We start from the raw sequence: 16,254 nt of genomic DNA, 5'->3' as shown, positions 1-16,254 counted from the left end.
TACCATCCCAAGATGGCATTCCAACGGGTCTTAAAATGCCAGCAATCACTGCAAAGAACTTCGAAATCAAACCCGCATTGCTCAGTATGGTCCAACAAAATCAATTTAGTGGCCATCCTACTGACGAGCCGATTAATCACTTGCAGCGATTTCAACAATTATGCTCCACTGTTCATCACATAGGAGTCACTCAAGATCAATTGAAGGTGATGTTGTTCGGATTTTCCCTCCGCGATAGAGCTCAAAAGTGGTTGAACACTGTCGAGGAGACGGAGTGGAGCAAGATTTCTCAAGCATTCCTCAAAGAATATTTTCCCCCTGGAAAAACTGAAAAGATTCGACATCAAATATCAACATTTTCTCAAGAGGCGGGGGAATCTCTTAGGGAAGCATGGGATAGATTCTTAGATCTTCAACGATCATGCCCGCATCACAATTTTGAGAAGTGGAATCTTGTTCGTATTTTCTATAACGGACTAGAACCCGAGACTAAATGTATTGTTGATTCTGCCGCAGGTGGTGTTTTCCTTGAAAAGACAATCGAAGAAGGGTATGATTTTCTTGCAAATCTTGCAGCCAATCATTTCTCTTCTCCAAGAACGCGAGCAAAAAAAGGAAAGATAGAAGTTGAAGCCTATTCAATCTTGACTTCTCAGATGGCTCAATTAACTGCAAAAATTGATGCATTACAGGCCACTTAGGACTCCTCTCTTGTGTCTGTTAATGTTATGTCTTATCAACCTCTGCAAACTAATTTTTTTTGTGAATTGTGTGGTATACAGGGTCACTTTAGATATCAATGTGCTCATAATTCTTAAGATACCAATCAGATGGAGCAGGTGAATGCCTTTCAACAAAGGCAACCAAATGACCCATATTCTAACACATTCAATCCAGGTTGGAGGAATCATCCCTACCTTTCATACAAAAGCAACAATGTTCAAAATCCTCAACCTCAGTAACAGTGGTCACAGCCTCAGAACCCTTAACCTCAGCAATATGTTGCAAGGCCTCCACAACATCAACAAGGGGCCTCTCATCATCCTCCCCCGGGTTTCAATAGGCCACCTCAACAACAACCTTCTCATGGCACTCAAGAGCCGACTATGTCTGACCTCATGAGAATGATGACATCCATGAAGCAAAACACTGAAGATAGCATCAAGGGGTTGAAAAATACGACAAAGCATTTGGATAACCAAATCGCGCAAGTCGCATGTACCAATATCCAAAGGCAATCTGGCCACTTACCAAGACAGCCTATCCCTAAGGAGACCGCCAATGCTATCACTACTCGTAGTGGTGTTAGCTATGAAGGGCCCCAAATTCCTATTGATGATGAAAATCTTGAGAAGGATAAGAGTAAGGTTGCAGAGAAGGCCTTGGATGATGTTCCCACCTCAAAAGATGGGAAAGCTAAAGCAAGTGATGCTGAGAAAGAGAAAAAGAAAGGTTCCGAGCCTCCACCTGCCGAGCCAAAGCTACCATTCCCACATCGGATGCAAAAGAACAAGGGTGATCAACAATTTGGTAAGTTCTTGAGTATGGTCAAGAACCTTGAGGTAACTGTTCCTTTTATTGATTTGGTCTCTCAAGTTCCAATGTATGCAAAGTTTTTAAAGGAAATGATTACTAAGAAGAAAGACTTTGGTGGTGTAGAAACAGTCACTCTAACTGCAGAGTGTAGTGCTATATTGCAAAATAAATCCCCACCTAAGCTTAAGGACCCTGGTAGTTTTTCAATCCCATGTCATGTAGGTGCATTATTCATTGATAAAGCTTTATGTGACTTAGGTGCTAGTGTGTTTGTTATGCCTCTTTCTGTTTTGTAACAGGTTGAATATGGGAGCTTTAAAATGCACACAGATCACTTTTCAAATGGCGGATCGTTCTATAAAATACCCTTTAGGTGTTTTGGAGGATGTCCCCGTTCGGGTTGGGAAATTTTTCATTCCTGTTGACTTTGTAGTTTTGGATATGGAGGAGGATAGTAATATCCCGATCATTTTAGGTAGACCTTTATTGTGTACTGCAGGTGCTGTTATTGATGTCAAGTCTGGGTCCCTTACTTTTTTTGTTGGTGATGATACAGTGACTTTCAATCTAGCCAATGCGATGAAGTCGCCTATGCTTGAGAATACTTGTTGCAGGATTGATGTGCTTGATGAGATTGTGAGAGATGATAGGCCTCGTAAGTTAGCTAATGATCCATTAGAAGTTGTTCTCACCCTGGAGATCTCTGAAGGAGAAGGAGATGCAGATATTGACTCCTTGATTCGTGACTTAGATGCCCCTAACACTGAGGGGTTCGAGGTAATGGAAACTATTTGTTCTACTTCTGAGTCACAAGTAAAAAGGTAGAGTTAAAACCTTTTCCTTCTCATCTTAAATATGAATTTCTTGATGATAATGAAGAATGCCCTGTAATTGTTAGTGCTAAACTCGATAATAGCCAAGTTTCTAAGCTTTTGACTGTGCTTAGCATACATAAAAAGGCAATCGGGTATAGCATTGACGATCTTACAGGGATAAGTCCTAAATTTTGTATACATAGAATTAATTTAGAAGAGAATCATCGCCCTTGCATCCAACCACAACGTCGATTGAATCCTAATATTCAAGAGGTGGTGAAGAAAAAGGTAATAAAACTTCTTGATGCAGGCATCATCTACCCCATCTCAGATTCTAAGTGGGTGAGCCCGGTCTTCAGAAAGGGGGGACAACTGTTGTTAAAAATGATAAGAATGAACTAATTCCTACTCGTGTTGTCACAGGTTGGCGTATGTGTATCGATTATAGCTGGTTGAATACAGCCACCTTGAAAGATCACTTCCCCTTACCTTTTATAGAACAAATGCTTGAAAGATTAGCAAAACATAGTTTTTTCTGTTATTTGGATGGATATTCAGGTTTCTTTCAGATTCCCATTCATCCGGAAGATCAAGAGAAGACAACGTTTACATGCCCCTATGGTACATTTGCTTATCGCAGAATGCCATTTGGGTTGTGTAACGCCCCTGCGACGTTTCAAAGGTGTATGATGGCCATTTTCTCTGATTTCATTGAGAACATCATGGAGGTATTTATGGATGATTTCAGTGTTTATGGTTCTGACTTTGATATGTGCTTGCATAATCTTTCTAAGGTGCTTAAACGTTGTACAGATGTCAATTTGGTCTTGAATTGGGAAAAGTGCCACTTCATGGTCAATGAAGGAGTGGTACTTGGTCATCTTATTTCTGATCGTGGCATCCAAGTTGACAAAGCAAAAATTGAGGTGATTGAGAAACTTCCCCCTCCCGTGAATGTCAAGGGAGTGAGAAGTTTTCTTGGTCATGCAAGGTTTTATCACCGATTTATAAAAGATTTTTCAAAAATAGCGAAACCCCTCACTCAATTATTGGTTAAGGATGCCACATTTGAGTTTACTAATGCTTGTATGGAGTCTTTTAACAAGATTAAGGAGGCATTGATAACTGCTCCTATCATACAACCTCCGGATTGGGATTTGCCATTCGAGATAATGTGTGATGCGAGTGACTATGCTGTGGGAGCCGTGCTTGGACAACGAAAGAACAAGGTTTTGCATGCCATTTACTATGCTAGTTGTACGCGTCGCTTGAAGTGCGCCTACGTAAAAGCATGTGGTGAATATGCTTGTCACTCATAGAAAGTGGGAATTGACATAATACGATTAGGTTCAAGGAAAGTAGGGAGCCGCCAACAAGTTTTTAAGGAACTTGTAAACCGTTCACGGATCATAAAAGGCAATTACGATAAAGGGACAATGATAGGCAACAACGATTGACCCGTGAAGGTTACACCCCATTCATAATCCATGAGATTACTAACTCCATATGGTTCGGAACCACGAAAGGAGGATCGGGGATGATGGTACGAAGTGAGTAATGGAGTCACATTCGTCCGTATTGGCCTCTACTCGATTCTTATAGTGAAAAATGATTCCTGCGATCTCAAAGGCATACAAACAATAATTCAATTCGCTCCAAACTATTATTTAACTAAATTGGTTTAATATTAATGCACACGTAATTCTAAAATATTGTGATCACTTCAATTAATAATAAGATTAAAAGGATCCTAAACCGGTTGTCCAAATTATCTTATTAGGCGTGATTTTCAATTACATATTCCCTTTAAACATGCAATACGGTGATCAATAATAGAATAACATTAATATTAAAAACCAATTTAATCACAATTCCAACAACATAAAATCGTTAGAAAAATAATAGAAATAAAAGGAGCATGATCCTTACTTCGATTCTGTTTGTTTGCAACTACAAAATAATAAACGAGTTAGTAACTTCAAGGAAATAAATAAACAATAATTAAATTAAATTAAATATAATAAAGTAGATTTTGGGGCCAAACCCTCAAACAGTTCTACCTTTCACGCCTTGGCTTAAGAACAGAACCTCAAGTAAAATATGGACTCCTTTGAGTGCTTGAAGAAGGAATTTTGAAGTGAAAAGGGTAGGCTAGTGTTTAGGTTAATAGCATAGATGAGAAAAAATAAAAATAAGAGAATTACTCGGTGCCCCGTATATCAGAAATGAGGGGGTATTTATAGGGAAAATGTGCTGAGGGAGCACACGGAACCCTAAAATGATAAAAACCCTAAAAAAGTATCCCGTGACACAGTCAGACTGTACCGTGACACGGGAAGCCCCACCGTCAGACAGTACACTTTCCCGTGACACGGTACAGTTTTGGAGTGACGCGGGAAATTTTCAGAAAACGGGATGAAAAACGCGTTAAGGGTTTACACGGAAAGGACACGGAACGTCCCGTGTCACGGCAGACCTACCGTGTCACGGGAAGTCCCACCGTCAGACGGGAAAGATTCCCGTGACACGGTGGCAGTCTGCCGTGGCGCGGGAACTTCCAGTCCATTTTTCCGTCTAAATTCATTTTTAACCCTAATTTTTTCGGCTTTTTAAGTGCCGATTGATAATTTCAGGATTTTTCTGGCTTTTATTATTCAGGCTAAAATAAGAAAATAATTAAATAAAAATAAATAAAAGGTTTGGGCCAAAAAATAAATAATAAAACAATAAAATAAAATAAAAAGGTTTGGGCTTAAAATAAGTTGGGCTGAAATTAAAACTATGCTTTTACCAAACATCAAGACTAATCCATGGACCGTTCAAAAGTATGAATTTAATAAAATACGATTTTTTAAGCACTCTCGGGATTAAATACTAAACCCGACCAATAGTGGCGGTGAAAGGTTATTTATCATCGGGTTTGGTTTTGGGGAGACATTTTTAGGTGTCTACAGAAGCCCCCACTTTGACTGAGTTTGTAGAAACGTCAGTTTCGAAAACGATAGTCAAAGTAGCCGATAGGGACGGAGAATGATTTGAGACGTTCTGCGATCCTAAATCATTTTGTATACGCCGATACCTGCAGAAAAATGTTAGTTCTACAGATAAAAGAGTAAAGGGATAGAATGCTTATCTAACACCAGTGTATTGGTGGCAAATAAGCTTGGTAGCTTCATATGCTTGAAGGAATCCACCGGATGACGTCTGTTGAAACGCTTTCCATGCCTGAGAAAAGCCAACTGAGGAGTTTGGTAGTTTTCTAAGCCTGAAGAAACCTACCGAATAATACTTTCCATGCTTGAGGAAAGTCGACGTATGAATTTGGTGTCATCCTATGCTTGAAGAAATCCACCGATGATGCTTTCCATGCTTGAGGAAAGCCGACTTGGCGGTTTTCTATACTTGAAGAAAAATCCACCGATAACGCTTTCCAAGCTTGAGGAAAGCCGACTTGGCGGTTTTCTATACTTGAAGAAAAATCCACCGATAACGCTTTCCAAGCCTGAGGAAAGCCGACTGATGAATATGGTGTCATTCTATGCTTGAAGAATTCCACTGATAATGCCTTCCATGCTTGAGGAAAGCCGATTTGGCGGTTTTCTATACTTGAAGAAAAATCCACCAGATAATACTTTCCATGCTTGAGGAAAGTCGAAAGATGATGAGATTGCAAGTCTCTGTGTATCGAGAACCTTGCGTCATGAAATGATGGTGGTCCGCTTTTCCCCGGACGTGGGCTGTAGATGGTCCGCTTGTCCCCGGACGTGGGCTGTAAATGGTCCGTTTGTCCCCGGACGTGGGCTGTAGATAAAACCTGCAAAAATAAATTTGCCAATGGACTCGTATATACTGTGATTGATTTGACCACTAACTTGACCAAGTTTGACTTGATGTGACGTGACATGTGTATGACTTGTGAGTGTGTGTGTGAGTGTATATGTGTGTGTGCAGACACAAGCAAACGAAGATGCAAAAGCAAAAATTTTCCGTCAATTTTTGTCATGAGTGGAGGGTACCGACTTTCTCCCGAAAAAGAAAGATGTGAAAACTGAACTTTTATTTTCGAACTTCCTTCCAAAAGAAAAGATGCGAAAAAAGGAAAGAAGTTTTGAGCTTCCTCCTTGAGCAAGAAGAAATGAATCGTATGGATTGAATTGCTTGTCCTGAAAATAATGTATGCATGATGCATGTTCTTAGGCCAGGAGGCTAAGGACAATTACATCATGTGACACGGTAGATGAATGAACTTAAGTCATGGAGCTAAGCATCATATATGGTGTAAAGAAGCGATTTTGAACGTCACTTAGGTCTGGAAGCTAAGCACGTATAGTGATTATTGATAATGAACGTTGCTTAGGTCAAGGAGCTAAGCACTATATGCTTTGTATGATTAAAAATCATTGATATATAAATGTTTCTTAGCACATTATGCGAAACAATGAACATTGCTCAGGTCAGGAAGCTAAGCAAGTATACAATGTTTCTTCTACTGAATGTTGTCTTTAAATATGATGAAACATGCAAAGTGTTGAAACAAGATTTCATGATAAAGGGCTCTTAAAGGGAAGGATGATTGATATGGATATGGATGTGTGAGTGAAGTGTGGGAATGTGATACTAAGGATGGCTGCAAGGGTTATGGTGATGGAAATAGATGTGAGAAGAGTCAAAGATGATGACTCTTTAGGCTGGGTAGGCTAAATGATGTGGGTTCAAGCCCCCAAGTCTAGATCTAAATGGGTAGGGGTAAGCATTGGATATTCTTTGACTCGATCATGCATAAATATGAATATGAATGTGGATATGAATTTGAATGTGGCCGCACCTCGATGTGAGGTTGCCTACGTATCCGTTCGGAATCAGGCCGAACGTAGCTCTAACCGAACTTTGCACAAGTGTATGTACACCTCAAGGAGGTCTTTCAAGGGTTGTAATGTGGTTAAGTTGATGGTTTAAGGAAGAAAGAGGTAAAAGGCTCAAGACCCGAGAGAAGCCCCCAACATGTGTAATTGTGAATTTGAAAATTTTGAATTTTGCAAGTTTATTTTCAACACATTCTTTTTTTTTTTTTTTTTACTTTGAACTTTTTTTTTTTCATTCTTTTGAATCAATGTAGGCAATCTCAGATCATGCGGTCCATCACTCACTTAGCATTCATGTTTCTCAGGCACGGTACCGAGCACTCGATGAGAGACGTAATTTGAGACGTGTTCATATCAAAGACATTGGAACACTTGCCTTTAGACATTGTTTTATTGTTGCTTTGCTGCTTTCTTTTTTTTTTTTTTTTTACTTGCTTTTTGAATGTTATACAATTACACATCTTCCAATCCCAGGGTTAAGTGAATGTGGGTTGAAGAAATGAAGGCCAAACGTTAGACGAGGCTCAAAATGGTTGATGAAGAAATGGAATGTGATTGAACGGTTAACAGGGAATGACATGGTTGCAAAGGTGCCTCAAGTCATTGGTGTACCTTGGGTTTAGTTCGGTAATTGATTTTTTTTTTTTTTTATTTTGCAAAAGAATTCGATGATCGATTGCAAAGGAAAGGAATGCTCATTGATGGAAAAGGTAAGAAATATGACACATAGACAGTACACCTGGATAACGGGAACCTATGCTAGACTTATTGGGGGAGAGGGTTGAAACAAAAGAATAAAAAAAAAAAGCATGAAATCTTGCACGGAGAATCTGTGTGCCTTGTATTTATTACTTCTTGCCGCCTGGAGGGACAGGAAGTTTATTTGCATCCATCTTCAAATTCCAACATCGCTCCGTAGTGTGACCCCTTCCTTGATGGTACTTGCAATGGGCATTGGGATTGCATTTGGCGCTCCTTTCTTCAGGTTTTGGCTCTGGAAATGGCCCAATAGGTGTGATCAAGCCTTAACTGTAAAGGCGATCAAAGGCCGCATCATAAGTCATTCCTAAAGGAGTTTAAGTTCTTTTCTTCTTGGGCAATGGAGTATCAAGAGCTAACACTTCATTGAGATCAACTTGGCTTATATTGTTGGTAGTATTTTCGTGCTTAGAAGACGAAGAAGAAGGATGGTCGTTCTTCTTGTTATTCCAAGTGTTATTATTGTTACTACCAGCAGTCTTTATTAGCTCATCCTCGATATTGATGCCGATGTCGTATACAGCTTCGAAAGTGTTCAGTGGAAGAAATTTGAGATGTTCCCTATACTTGTGAGTCAGATTTTGAATAAAGAGGCGAACCATCTCTCTTTCTTTGGGAGGATCTACCAAGAGTGAAGTCGTTTCCCTCCACCTGTTCAGATAAGCGGTGAAGCCTTCATTCTCTTTCTGTTTGAGAATGGAGAGTTCACGTTCAGAAGTTTTAGTTTGAATGTTACACTTGTAACGATTCATGAAACTTTCGGTGACATCTTGCCAAGTCGCAGTACGCTTGGCATCTAAGGAATAAAACCATTGTTGGCAAGCATGTTCTAAGGAGAGAGGGAACACCGTAGGGAAGAGTGTTACGTCCAATCCCTTAAGAGCCATGGTTGCAGAGAACGCCTTCAAATGGAATATTGGATTGTCAGTAGGCTTGAACTTTGGAATATCAGCAGTGGAGAACTTTTCAGGGAGTCTGTCCTTCACATTCAAAGGAGTGGGAGGCCGTTCCACATAAGTGAAATCCTCATAAATCTTACTCATTTGTTCCTTCAGTTTGTCAAGGGTGGAAATAGTGACCTTGTTTTGTTCCATGGTAGTGACCCTAGTGGTAAGGGTTTGCATCATGGAAGACAGTGCCCCAATGGATTTGTTGATGTTCTCAATGTCTTCTTTAGTGGCCATTGAAAGGTGATGAGTAACGGAAATGACAAAGTTCTCTTTGAACGCCTATTAGATCTGAGAGATTGTTGCGGCAATGGCTCGAACCGTATTGATCTATCCCTGTTCCTTGACCAAGTACTGTGAAATAAAATAATTCACTTAATTGTTTGACTCATTGCTCAAGATAGGAAAGGAAGGAAAAAAAATAGACATTTGAAAACAAGTGAGAAAACTCCACTCATTTTTTATTATGACGAAAAAAGGGTGTAGAACCTAATATACGATCATAAACGACCTGGTGCACGACTCGAGTCGGAACATAAAGGAAGTGTGTGGACTATACTTGACTCGTGAGTGACTAAGTGATGTTATAAGACTCGTGGTATGATCGTATGGCTAGACATGTGAACAATAACCAAAATGACTGACGCGAGGACCAAATTAACACGGAAGACTAGACTGACGTTTTTTTTTTTTTTTTTGAAAATTCCACCGTGTCACGGTGGAAATTTGCCGTGACACGGTAGAGTTTCCCGTGGCGCGGTAGCCATTCCCGTGCCACGGTAGATGCTGACGTGACACGGGATTTTTTTTTTTTTTTTGCCGTGACACGGGAACTTCTCCCGTCAAACGGGATAAAATCCCGTGTCACGTGAATATTTTACATGTTTTTTTTTTCCCGTGACTCGGGAACTTCTCCCATCAGACGGGATAAAATCCCGTGTCACGGGAATATTTTACTTTTTTTTTTTTTTTTTTTTAAAAAAAAAAAAAAAACTAAAATTTTGAAATTCTACTTGTTTATTTTTAAAGGGAGGATACCATCCGACTTACTCTAAAAAAATGACACAAAAACAAGACTTCCCTAAAATACGGTCAAAAAAGTGGTGCACGACTTAAAGCAAAAAAGTGTGTGAACACGACATGTGAGTGATTAAGTGAGGTTATGGACGCGTGTTTTGACCGTAAAACTAGACACGACACAAAACTGGACACAACATTCGCACAAAAATCGAAAAAAGGACTGACAGGACACTTTTCTGGGCACCGTGTCATGGTACAGACTGTCGTGACACGGTGCAGTCTGCCGTCAGAAGGTAGACAGCCCCGTGTCACGGTACTATTCACCGTGGCGCGGCAGAACATGCCGTGACACGGTGCGCAGTTCCAGGTCAGTTTTGTGATTTTTCCAGATTTTAACCGATTTTAGATCCGTACTAATTACTATGTGAGAATAAGAACCCTCGGTCATGGGTTAAACAAAAGAGCAACACATGAAGGTTAGCACCAAACAACCACATAGCATTTAGGCACGATGATGTAAAAAAGTTCGCAACCTAGAGTCAAGATCTATGTTCAACTATTGGTCAAGCTTTGGGTGTCAAAAGGGTACCATGGTTAAGAGTTTGGACGCGTTAGCAGGGCAGCCTCCCTTGAGGGTGTATGCCAACGGGCGGCTCCGCGAGTTCGTGATGAAATCGAACTCGACTCCATGGTTTGGGTGGATTTAATAACTCGGATGAACCCTTATTGCCATGAGCGTTTTTGGGTCGATAGAGCTTAAATCCCCCGGGGCTAAGACGCATGTAGAACACATACGTTTTTTCAGAAAAATCGAAGGAAGTCGACTGTGAGGAAAGAAAATAAGCCACCGGACTGATTTTAGGACTGCCGTGACACGGCAGATTCTGCCGTGGCACGGCAGTCAGAAGATTTGACTGGTGCCCTGTTTTCCTTCGCGCGCAACCAAGTTATCCAATTTTTCCTACGGGACAGACCTGAATGCGACGTTAAAACGTCTATGCAGATGCAAAAATGCCAAATTAATCACAGGAATATTTTTTCAAGAATCTTTCAAGTCTCATCCACTCATCTTAATTAAATACCGATCACTCAAATCGATAAATAATTAAGAATCCTCCCCAGTGGAGTCGCCAAATTGTACGCGTCGCTTGAAGTGCGCCTACGTAAAAGCATGTGGTGAATATGCTTGTCACTCATAGAAAGTGGGAATTGACATAATACGATTAGGGACAAGGAAAGTAGGGAGCCGCTAACAAGTTTTTAAGGAACTTGTAAACCGTTCACGGATCATAAAAGGCAACTACGATAAAGGGACAACGATAGGCAACAACGATTGACCCGTGAAGGTTACACCCCATTCATAATCCATGAGATTACTAACTCCATATGGTTCGGAACCACGAAAGGAGGATCGGGGATGACGGTACGAAGTGAGTAATGGAGTCACATTCGCCCGTATTGGCCTCTACTCGATTCTTATAGTGAAAAATGATTCTTGCGATCTTAAAGGCATACAAACAATAATTCAATTCGCTCCAAACTATTATTTAACTAAATTGGTTTAATATTAATGCACACGTAATTCTAAAATATTGTGATCACTTCAATTAATAATAAGATTAAAAGGATCCTAAACCGGTTGTCCAAATTATCTTATTAGGCGTGATTTTCAATTACATATTCCCTTTAAACATGCAATACGGTGATCAATAATAGAATAACATTAATATTAAAAACCAATTTAATCACAATTCCAACAACATAAAATCGTTAGAAAAATAATAGAAATAAAAGGAGCATGATCCTTACTTCGATTCTGTTTGTTTGCAACTACAAAATAATAAACGAGTTAGTAACTTCAAGGAAATAAATAAACAATAATTAAATTAAATTAAATATAATAAAGTTGATTTTGGGGCAAACCCTCAAACAGTTTTACCTTTCACGCCTTGGCTTAAGGACAGAACCTCGAGTAAAATATGGACTCCTTTGAGTGCTTGAAGAAGGAATTTTGAAGTGAAAAGGGTAGGCTAGTGTTTAGGTTAATAGCATAGAAGAGAAAAAATAAAAATAAGAGAATTACTCGGTGCCCCGTACATCAGAAATGAAGGGGTATTTATAGGGAAAATGTGCTGAGGGAGCACACGGAACCCTAAAATGATAAAAACCCTAAAAAAGTATCCCGTGACACGGTCAGACTATACCGTGACACGGGAAGCCCCACCGTCAGACGGTACACTTTCCCGTGACACGGTACAGTTTTGGAGTGACGCGGGAAATTTTCAGAAAACGGGACGAAAAACGCGTTAAGGGTTTACGCGGAAAGGACACGGAACGTCCCGTGTCACGGTAGACCTCCCGTGTCACGGGAAGTCCCACCGTCAGACGGGAAAGATTCCCGTGACACGGTGGCAGTTTGCCGTGGCGCGGGAACTTACAGTCCATTTTTGCGTCTAAATTCATTTTTAACCCTAATTTCTTTCGGCTTTTTAAGTGCCGATTGATAATTTCGGGCTTTTTCTGGCTTTTATTATTCGGGCTAAAATAAGAAAATAATTAAATAAAAATAAATAAAAGGTTTGGGCCAAAAATAAATAATAAAACAATAAAATAAAATAAAAAGGTTTGGGCTTAAAATAAGTTGGGCTGAAATTAAAACTATGCTTTTACCAAACATCAAGACTAATCCATGGACCGTTCAAAAGTATGAATTTAATAAAATACAATTTTTTAAGCACTCTCGGGATTAAATACTAAACCCGACCAATAGTGGCGGTGAAAGGTTATTTATCATCGGGTTTGGTTTTGGGGAAACATTTTTAGGTGTCTACACTAGTAGAACCTTGGATGAGGCTCGGATGAATTATGCCACCACTGAGAAAGAGCTCCTAGCTATTGTGTATGCTCTTGACAAGTTTCGAACTTACCTAATTGGTTTGAAAGTAATTGTCCACACTGCCCATGCCGCTCTGAAGTATCTCCTAGCAAAGAAAGAGGCTAAACCGAGGCTCATTCGATGGATTTTGCTCCTTCAAGAGTTCGATTTAGAGATTCGAGATAAAAAGGGTGTCGAGAACGTTGTTGCAGATCACCTTTCTCGATTGAGATTTCAGTCTACTTCAGATAGCCCTATAAATGACTCTTTCCCCGATGATCATTTATTCTCTATTTCTTCTGTATCTCCATGGTATGTTGATTATGCTAATTTTTTTGTAGATGGTTCACATCCTCCGGATTTGACTTACCAACAACGCAAGAAGTTCTACCACATTGTCAAGCAGTACTTTTGGGATGACCCTCACTTGTATCGTAACTACTCTGATGGGATGTTTCGGAGATGTGTAGCATATTGGGATACTCATGGTGTCCTTCATCATTGCCATAATCTACCTTCTAGTGGGCATCTTGGTTCTACTGCAACTGCCTACCGAGTGCTCCAATGTGGTTTCTATTGGCCCTCATTATTCAAGGATGCTCGTGCCTTTTGTAATGCATGTGATGAGTGTCAAAGAACGGGAAATATATCGAAGAGGCAAGAGATGCCACAAAATGAGATTCTTGAGGTCGAGCCTTTTGATGTCTGGGGCATTGATTTTATAGGACCATTTCCTTCTTCTTGTGGGAATCGATACATTTTGGTTGTCGTTGAATATGTCACCAAGTGGGTCGAAGCTATTGCGTCGCCTACTAATGATTCAAAAGTCGTTATGAAGCTATTTAAAAAGATCATCTTTCCGCGCTTCGGAGTCCCAAGAGTTGTCTTTAGTGACGGTGGTTCTCATTTCCATCAACGAATTTTGTAGAGCCTATGATTCTCATAAGCATCAAGCCGTATCTCATCTAGCTCGTTCAATTGAAGAAGTCTCGCTTCACCGGCCTTTTCTAGATCTAAATTAATCTCCTTGACGGCCCATTGTGAAAGATATTCCATTTCGACCGATAAATGACAAGCTTTGCCATACACCAACCGATATGGAGTTGTCCCTAACGGAGTCTTGTAAGTCGTTCGCAATGCCCACAATGTATCATCCAACTTTAATGACCAATCTTTCCGGGACTTGTTGACAACCTTTTCAAGGATTCTTTTGATTTATCGATTAGATACCTTGACTTGGCCGCTCATTTGAGGATGCTAGGCCAAGCCAACCTTGTGAGTAACTCCATGTTTCTTAAGAAGACTTCGGCTCTTTCCTGGAAAGCTTAAGTCTAGATGGTCCGGCCTTTCACAGTTACTGATGTCAAAGCACATGGAGCCATTGAGGTTGCTAGCGAAAACGGCACGACATTCAAGGTAAATGGACAACGTTTGAAGCTATATATTGAGGGTGCTTTTATCGGCAAATTGGAGACGATTTATCTCTCCGATCCACCAATTAATGCTTGAAATAGAGGTAAGAAGTCAAGCTCACAACTTTAAAAGAGCACTTATCGGGAGGTATCCCGATTTCTTATTTCTTTTATTTATTTTTAGTTTTCTTATAATTTTAGTTTATTTTATTATTTTTTTATTTTTTCTTCTTCACAAGCATCTTAGTTTATTATTATTTTATAATTTTAGTTTATTAGTTTTAGTTTTCTTATTTATTTTTTTTAGTTTTCTTTGATTCACTAACATTTTTTTTTCTTTGTTTTTTAAGTGAAGGCCTTAAAAAAAAAAAAAAAAAAAAAAAAAAAAAAAAAAAAAACCCTGCAGCAGCAAAAAAAACCCAAAACCCCACCCGCGGCCCTGTCCCGCGCCCTCCCCACCCCCCTCCGCAGCCCAGCCTGCGGCCGCAGGTTTTTGCGAACCCACCCAGCAAAAAAAAAAAAAAAAAAAAAAACTGAAAACCAAAACTGAAAAAAAAAAAGAGAAGAGAGAAGAACGTACAGTACATTCCCCTTCTCTCTCTCTCCTCTCCCTCGCCACCTCCACCACAACCGCACCCACCACCGTCGCCCCACCCCACCGGCGACCACCACCCACCGAACCTCCACCCTCTTATCACCATCTATCACCATAATACTTCTCTTCCTTTTGAATTTCATAAACCCTAACTTTTCCAATTGATTTAGGGCTTTTGAAATTCCAAGGTATGTGACATCAAATTGGGAATTTTGGGGGTATCCTTGGACTATTATAAGAGGTTTGACATATTTTTGATGCACAATTCTCATTGTAGAGGTATAAATTTCAAATTTTTCATCTCTTACTATTCTACAATTGTGTTAATTCTTGAGTTTTAACCTTTTTATCATCTATTTTCCCAAGTTGGTGTGGTAGTATTGATTTTGTGTATAATTTTTGTGTGGATTGGTTGTGAATTATTTTGGGTGACACATATTTGGCTTTGGATTATTCTTGTTCATTGGTTTGTGTTTCTTTGTTGATTAAATTTCTCATCACTTTCACCATGAGGACAAGAACACGAACCTCTTCGGCACCTAAGCCACTCTATGACTCCAACGCATATTCTCGAAAAATGACAAAAAAACCACCGACCAAACCCACAAAATGACATACACAATCTAACCCAACCTCTAAAACCTCCACACCTAAAGCGCCATCTAGAGTCCAACCTCTCCCCCTATCACCATCAACTCCACTTTCTTGGTTAACCGAGTCTCAAAAACAATGTGCAAGGAAGCTCAAAGATCGAACCATGGGACACACTCTTTACTTTTCTCTCTCAGATGCTAAAACCCTTGGGTTTGAATGGTTCTTTGATAGCATTGCAATAACACATGGATGGATTAAGGTCCTTCGTATTGATCATGATATATGTCCATCACTTGTCATTGAATTTCTTGCCTCACTTGATGTCCAATCAAATAAGAGAGATGTGGTATTTTCTTTGGATGGAGACGAGCGGATTATGTCATGGGACGATGTGAACATGGCTTTTGGATGGCCGAATAAAGGTGTCATGGGTCCGAAAGAGTTTATGAAATTCAAGGGAAGTCCAAGATACTCTCTCTTCGACTCGAGCACTTTTTGGAAACAAATAACAGGTCGAACAGATTGGGAGTCCGATGTTAGTAAATCTAGTTCTATTGGTTGTCCAGCTCTTCGCATGCTACATCGATTTATACTTCAGTTATTTCGACCCAAGAGTGAGGCCGGCCAGGTGACTACATTAGACTTAAAAATTCTATGGTGGCTCACTAGATCTCATGGAAATGCAAGACTTAATCTCGCCAAATTCCTCATTGAAGCATTTTTATGGGAGCGGGATCTGAAGAAGGGTGATATTTCCATGGGTGGATTTGTTTCTGTGTTGTGTGCGGCATTATATGTTGATTTGAAAAATAAAGAGACATTTGAATCCACCAACTACA

At 39.9% G+C, this 16,254-nt stretch overlaps 1 non-coding gene across 1 annotated transcript; it reads right to left on the bottom strand.

The window, feature by feature from the left end:
* Positions 1 to 333: 333 nt before the first annotated feature.
* On the bottom strand, positions 334 to 439 carry LOC145560997 (small nucleolar RNA R71). The gene has a single exon (XR_014093581.1). It is a non-coding gene; the product is annotated as a small nucleolar RNA R71 (small nucleolar RNA).
* Between the last annotated feature and the right edge of the window lie 15,815 nt (positions 440 to 16,254).

Source organism: Chenopodium album, chromosome 9, assembly GCF_948465745.1.
Source record: "Chenopodium album chromosome 9, dcCheAlbu1.1, whole genome shotgun sequence".
Classification (NCBI taxonomy): domain Eukaryota; kingdom Viridiplantae; phylum Streptophyta; class Magnoliopsida; order Caryophyllales; family Amaranthaceae; genus Chenopodium; species Chenopodium album.
The sequence above is the reverse complement of the archived record's forward strand: the minus strand, read 5'-3'. Positions and strand labels throughout refer to the sequence as shown.